Source organism: Apis dorsata, unplaced genomic scaffold, assembly GCF_000469605.1.
Source record: "Apis dorsata unplaced genomic scaffold, Apis dorsata 1.3 scaffold_331, whole genome shotgun sequence".
NCBI classification, from domain to species: Eukaryota; Metazoa; Arthropoda; class Insecta; order Hymenoptera; family Apidae; genus Apis; species Apis dorsata.
This window is the reverse complement of record NW_006263599.1, coordinates 514,198-521,231: the sequence shown is the minus strand read 5'-3', so window position 1 is coordinate 521,231 and position 7,034 is coordinate 514,198.

The following is a 7,034-nucleotide window of genomic DNA, read 5'->3' as shown; positions in this document are numbered from 1 at the left end:
TTTTTTTTTTTTTTGCCCATTTTAATCGTCGCGTCCATTGTTGGTGTCCATGCCACGCCTTGTTGGTTGTAGAGTGCAGCAGGGGCCCATTGTCTCGCCACTGAAGTCCCCTCCTTGCTGAATTAATTTTCGATGTTTAATTCGTTGGAAAACAGGGGAGTAATAAGGCTTCCAAGCTAAGTGGAACGAAATTCTACACGGATTTAAAATCGTCGTCGAAGTTAAAATCCGATGGAATTTCCGATGGAACGGAGGATTGGAATCAAGGTGAAGGGGAGACAAGGGAGAAGTGGTACAGAAGAAGGAGATTTTCGCGATGTTCCTGAAATCTCTTCCTCTCGCATGTCGCGGAATGCGATATCTTTCCTTTCCTCTCTCCAGTGTGGCCACTGGAGAGGCTTCGACCATTAGTCATCGAGCAATGGGTCCTCTGTCCGGCAACTCGTTATCAGAAAGGCGTAAGTCGACGGCCAGTGCGAATTCCACGCTCGTAAATTCAAATCACACGTTTCCGCCACCGCCGCCGCCCCCTCCCCAATCTACACGCTACACGAAAATACAAATCCTCTTCCTCGTCATCTTCGCACGTTTTAATCGTTTTTAATCTTGAACGGGTATCCCTTTCTTCCTTCGTTTCGAAACTCGAAAAGAGCGTGGAAAAAAAAAGAAATGGAGAGCGGTGAAGACGTTGGCAAGATTGGACAAAATGTTGACAAAATTTAAAACAATCGGCGTTCGATTACAGAAACACGAGACACCTACCATCGTTGCATAATCTAGCAACGATGCAGACCATCTGCAAGGCAGCTGTTGGACAGGTGCTCCCTTACTCCTCCAGTCTCTCTCTCTCTCTGTCTCTCTTTCTTATTTTCGTTCCCTCTTTCTATCCAGAGATCCTCCCATGCTCACTTTCTTCTTCTTCTTCTTCTTCTACTTGTTCCTCCTCCTCTTCCTTCTCCTCCTCTTCCATTCCTCCTCCTCCTCGTTTCCCCTTTTTCTTTTACCTGCCTCCTCGTGGCGTGCACACCGTCGATTTTATCCGACGGTAATTTATCGTGATTTCAGCCTGATCGTGGCCGATTAAATATTTCGGAAAAACGATTCCTCGAACCTCTCCCTCGTAAGTTTCACAACCTAGTATAAATATTCTGTACATCGTTTGTAATTGTGATTCAGTAATTTATCGTTTCTCGACGAGAACGAGAAACGAGGAGTATTCTCGTCGAGTACGTTTCATAAACCCGTTTCTTTTTCCCATTTAACTCATTTTTAATTCGGGGCTTCGTCGATAGAGGTTTACCAGGCTGAATCCCCTTTTGTTCGACGGGCAGATTTACAGTTTCGTAGAACGATTTGCGTTCCTGGAACAGCCACGCCTATCTCCATGAATCTCTTTCGAAAGGGGTTGCGGCATTCCATCTCGGATGTATCCTTTATAAAAAAAACGTGGGAGGTGTTGCAAGCGGTATCGCAACTGCTTTTCATCGGCTTTCCAACGTTTACGAGTCAAATTAATCGGCATTAATCTTGAAACGTTTCTCCTCCTTTTCAAATTCCACAATTCTCGCCACATATTCTCTCCTCTTTTCTTTTTTTCTTTTTTTTCGAACCCGACTTTGATGGAATTCGATCGAAGAGAAACGTTCGCATCATTTTCATTCGTTCGTCTCGAGAAACTTTTTCCGCTCGCGGATGCTCGTTACGTGGTTTCATACGGGGCCGAATATAAAAGGGTTAAAGATCAACGATCGCGTCGATCGATCAGCAGGAAGTGCACGACTCTATTACTTCCGAGGCGAAATCCTGTTTACAACAGACTCATGATAACAGTTGGATGGTTAGGCGCCTTCCCAGTGGAACGGCCGCGAGGATAATTAAGGTACCACGAGCAAGACGAGCAAGCTTAACGGTGATTTCCAGCGCATCTAGCTAGGCCCGGCAATTAAGATAATCGCGCGCTCCGACCACGTCTCTCTCTCTCTTCTCTGCTCTCTTCTTTCCCTCCTTCTCCCTCTGGATATCGATACTTAGAATTCTTCCGGAACTTTTATTCATTCCGTACAATTCCATCTCCATCACGATTCGTTCTCTCGTCACAGTTGTTGGAAATTTGAATAAATTGGAGATTAAAATACCAAACGGGATCTCCCATCGTGAAAGGGATCCTCCTCTCCTTCGACCTCTTCAGTTTCCATTAACTTGCCGGCGCGCTTACTTGAGACACGCGGAAAGTGTTTGTTCAGAATGTTGGCCACGGGATGAAGAAGTTGTACACGCTTCTATTTTTCCCGCGGCCGCGTCTTTCCCATTTCTTTTCTGCCTCCCTTCCTTTCTTCCTTCTTACTCCTCCACCATTTTGTTCCTGCCAGCCCCCCCTGGGCTGGCTTCGAGACCAGCATAGCCAGTCGCTGTGTCATCGAGCCCCGATACATCATAAATATAAATTGATTTCTGGATACGTGTTGGTACAAATGGGACTGCGTACGCGGCGCACACGCTTGCCGCGAAAGTCGTTGGCATACGCGCCCGGCCTATGGCTACGTTCTGGAATTTTAATGCGCCACGAGGAGGGAACACGCGCGCGGAAAATGACGAATGAATCGCAGGACGAAATTTCACGACGATGCTCGATCTTGCTTTCCAACCACCGCTTCCTTCCGTTTGTCTTTCGTGTCTTCCGCCGGCCGAATACGAATTCGAAGTTTCTTCGCGTCGCCCCCCGATTCGTGAATCGGTTGATAGATCGGATAATTCCCACCCCTTTTCCATTCTATTATTTACACGCGCGGAGGAAGAAAGGTTATATCTACGACGTTCGTATATTCCTCGATGAAAATTGATAACGAGGAAACTCTTAGATCGAGTTGGAACGATTTTTCTCTCTCTCTCTCTCTCTCGAGCGCATCTCGAAGCTCGAGTGACCGCGTCGAATTTAATTGCAATAGTCGCAGCGATAATGGCAACGGTGGAAGTTGCAAGTGGGCATTTCCTGAAGATCGCGATAAACCCGTCCGCGCAAAGTGCTACGAACCCGTGCAGCAGCTTGATAAATCTAAACGAATCGCGCGATAAACACCACCGATTCCCACTCCAAATCTCGAAAAATTCTTATCAGGTAAACGTATAAATAGACTTGGGAGGACGGGCGTCGAATCCTTTCTCTCGCCTCGCTTCGAGAAGTCGTTGTACCCTCGCCTTCTGATTTCCTTGGAAAACAGGAGCGTTAACGACCGATTACGAATCGTCCATTCGTAAGATCGTCGAGATCGCCGCAAGGCCTCTCGTTTTTCTCGGTAGAAACCGGCAACAATGTTGCTCGCGTCGGTACCAAGCCAACATTGGGATGCATCGTGCATCCGCTTTTCGAACGAGTTGCACGCGCGTTGCCATCACTACGAATAGTGCGATGGATCCTCATCCCCCTATCACTTTCGGTTTCTTCCCTTTCCATCGTGAATCTTGAAACGAAATCTTGGAACAAATTCGAGATTTGCCTCTCCTCTCGAAAGTGACAGGGGGTCTCAATTATTCGCTCGCGCTTATTTTAAAATTGGCACGTGCAATGAGTCACGTGTGGCCACTGTTTACGATAATATAAGTAGTGCAGTGACGTAGTCGTGTTAGTCAGACCACACAGAGAGTATGGCGCAGTTAGCGGGTTTAAAAGGCACAGAAATTTCCGGACCAGCTGTTTTCCAGCTATAGACACCAGCTATAATTTCCCTCCCCCTCTTTTGCTACACCTTCGTTTATTTCTTGAACCCTTCGCTCCCCTATGCCCCTCTACGTAACAATGGAACGATTATTCAAAAAAATATTCCACCTACGACATCGAACGAACGAAATTCATGAATTCATCGTTTATCGTGGGTCAAACGATCGTCTCAAAAAACTTGTTTCAACGAGATTATTATCGATTTATCAATTAAGGGGAGGGAGGATCTAATGGAAGAGCGTTAATTAATGTCGTTATTTAATGGAATTTGATTCGCGCGTGACCCAGTTTGAGATCAAAACACGTTGTCTGCCCTCGAAGAAATTGGGCAACTCCCTTTTGTTCGTGCATCTCCTCTCCTCGTACACCAAGTCGCCCGCATTCCTCCGTTAGGTACTACGTACCGGGGGAAAAAGCAGCCGGAGAGGCCTCCTCCTCTCGAGGGGGAGAGAAGGGGGAAAAAAAGAAAAAGAAGAAGAAAAAGCAAGAAGAGGTGAATTTACAGGCGAGCGTGGCCGTAATGTAGTCAAGCCTGCCAGTTCAAAGCGAGCTCGCGTACGAAGACGCGATTCGATTCACGCTTTGAAGCGTGTGCAAAGAGATGCAAGGGTACGATGTCGAGTAGCGTTTGCAATTAGTCTCTCTCGTCTCGTCGCTCTATTTCCATTACAGGGGAAAGATCGAAAATCGAGTGGAAGATCTTTGGAAAAATATCGGAGAAGAATTTTAACGAACGAAATACCATCGTTTCGTTATTAAAGTCCTCGAGTTTTCGGAAATAATACGAAATAATACGAATAATAATAATATATTCGAAAGGTTTCGCATGTACAAATTTATTTCGAAAGAAATTTTCGAATCTCCAACTTCAGCCTTCCGATATTCTATTACTCTCGTCGGAACAAGTCTGGAAGAAGACTATTGGTAGGCGCGTGAAACGCAATTTTCGAGCCGCGCGTTTTAAAGACGCGTATACGTTGGACGGAATCGTGTGTCTCCCTCTCCTCTACATATTGATGACGCATCTCTCCTCTGTGTACACACAGAAGCCGGCTCGAATAAGCGCGCATACGTACGTACAAGCGTTGTCGGGACACGCGTGTCCACACGAGGCTCGCGAGGGTGATATCGAAATACTATCGCTTCCCACGCGAGGAGGAGCCTCGATTCCGTCTGGCCGGCCGGCTCGTTCTGTGTTCTTTAACGTGCGTGTGTAAAACCCTCCTCCTTATTGGGAAACTTTAATGGCTAGACCACGGTTTATACGCCGAGCATACTTTATACCTTCGACCATATTTGTCCTACGATTCATATCGTGACAGGGAAGACGGATTCGGTAACGAGCCCCCCTTCCCCTCGAGCCTCTCCCAACAATTCTCCAACAATAATATTCGATACAACTTTTCCCGCGACTTGACACTCCCTCCTCGCTTTCTAATTTCCTATGATTAATAATTAACCGAGGAATGTAGTTTTCTTTAACGACAATTCAATAATAGATTTCGATATCGTACGTGAAATCGTATTGTTGGAAAACGGTGTTATAGAGAGAATTTTTTTCCCGTGAATCTCTCTTTTTTCTTTTTTACGATTGAAAAATCGTCGGGAGCAATTAAGAATGTGTTACGTGATTCCAACCAGGTTTAAGGTACGTACAATTTTAACTCAAAATTTGTCAACTCTTCGATCAAATATCCTAATATTTTTTTTTTTTTCTTTTTTTTTAGTTTTCGAGATGGCTCTGGAAGATTTTGTAAATACGAGGCGAGCCAAACGAAAGGGGAGGGGGGGTTCTATCTTCTCTCCCGATTCGCGATAAAATTGAACGTTTTATCAACTGGAGGCGAAAGGCGAGCGAGGGAGAGCGTTTTCGCGAGAGAGCGTGTCCCCGCCTCGGAGGAGGCGTTATTACATCGTAGAAATACCTTGGCGGACCGCGTTCGTTCGCCACGTAATAACTGTCATAGGCGTTCGCACCACGGTCGGGGATACACGGTCGTGGCATGGGCCAGAATCGTCGTGGTTTACCAGATCGTAACCAGATCTTCGAGTTTCGAGGTTTACGGCCTCGCGGACCGGGTACACTCGACGGAGATGGTGGGGGCGTCGCCGAGTTTTTTAATCGTGAGCGAAATATCAACGAACGAAATTCGTGACAATTCTTTTCTTTTTCTTTTCTCTCTCTCTCTCTCGCCGAGGAAAAGAGAGGAAAGAGAAGAGAATTCGAAGAATTCCGCAATTTTGCGGAAAGATTATGCGGATTGGTACGCGTTTGATTACGCGACTCCTCTTACTATCTCGTTTCACGCGTTTTTTCCTGCTGTCTCGTTGATTTAAAAGAAGAAGTCGCGAAACGGGGAGCAGACAGAGGAAAAAAAAGGAACGTCCCAGCGAAATAAATTAATTAATCGTTCTGCTGTCGCTTTCGTTTAAACGTAATTCGTTCCAATTTAACCATGGTCTATCGTGGTCCAAAATAAATTCAAGAGAGCGAGAAAGAGAAAGAGAGTTAGAAACTAAAATTATTAAAAAGATATATATATATAAAGTCTCGAATGTGCTTGGAGTTCCTTTGTAAAACGGATATAGGATGAACGATTTCGTGGTGTCGCGAAGCGAAAGTTGTGCCGTGTGCGGGCGTTTCTTGCGTTCTTTCTTGTTGATTGTGATCGAGCGAAAGGGAGAAGAAAGAGAGTCGAAACCATCCCGCGAAATGCATAATTCATTGGGTGATGGTGGTGGTGGTGGTGGTGGTGGCTTTACGGCACACCCCAATGCCCCGGTGATGTAAACAGTCGTAAATTAATGCAATTGGCGCGCGTTTATTCACCAACGTGTGCGGCGGGAAAAAAGAGAGAAGGAGAAAAAGTCCACGATTTTATCACCGCGAATTTTCTCGCGTAAAATTCGAAGAGTAATTCTTCTTTTCGACGCGCGGAAACGATCCTCCTCCGCGGCTTCCGGCCGAGAATCGAAGTTCGTTGGGCGAACAATTTTTACGAATGCTGATTCGTCGAATTTTCAAAGATCTGAAATCTATCGAATCTTTTTTTCGAGGGATTCGATTTAGAAGTATTTGCACCAAGGCCAAGCTCGAAAGCGTTTCGCGCTCAAAGCAAAGTCAATTGCATCGGGCATTAAAGGATCGCGTGTGTCATTCGAGATCCGGCTATCAATGGGGTTGCCTGTTTTGCATCGCAAAGGACTGCTCGTTCTATTGTTCGCCTCTCCCGATAATTCTGCTCTCCACCGGAGAGCAGAAGGAAATAAATATTCGATCATCGAAGGGGACACGTATACCCATCCACTTTTGACTTAC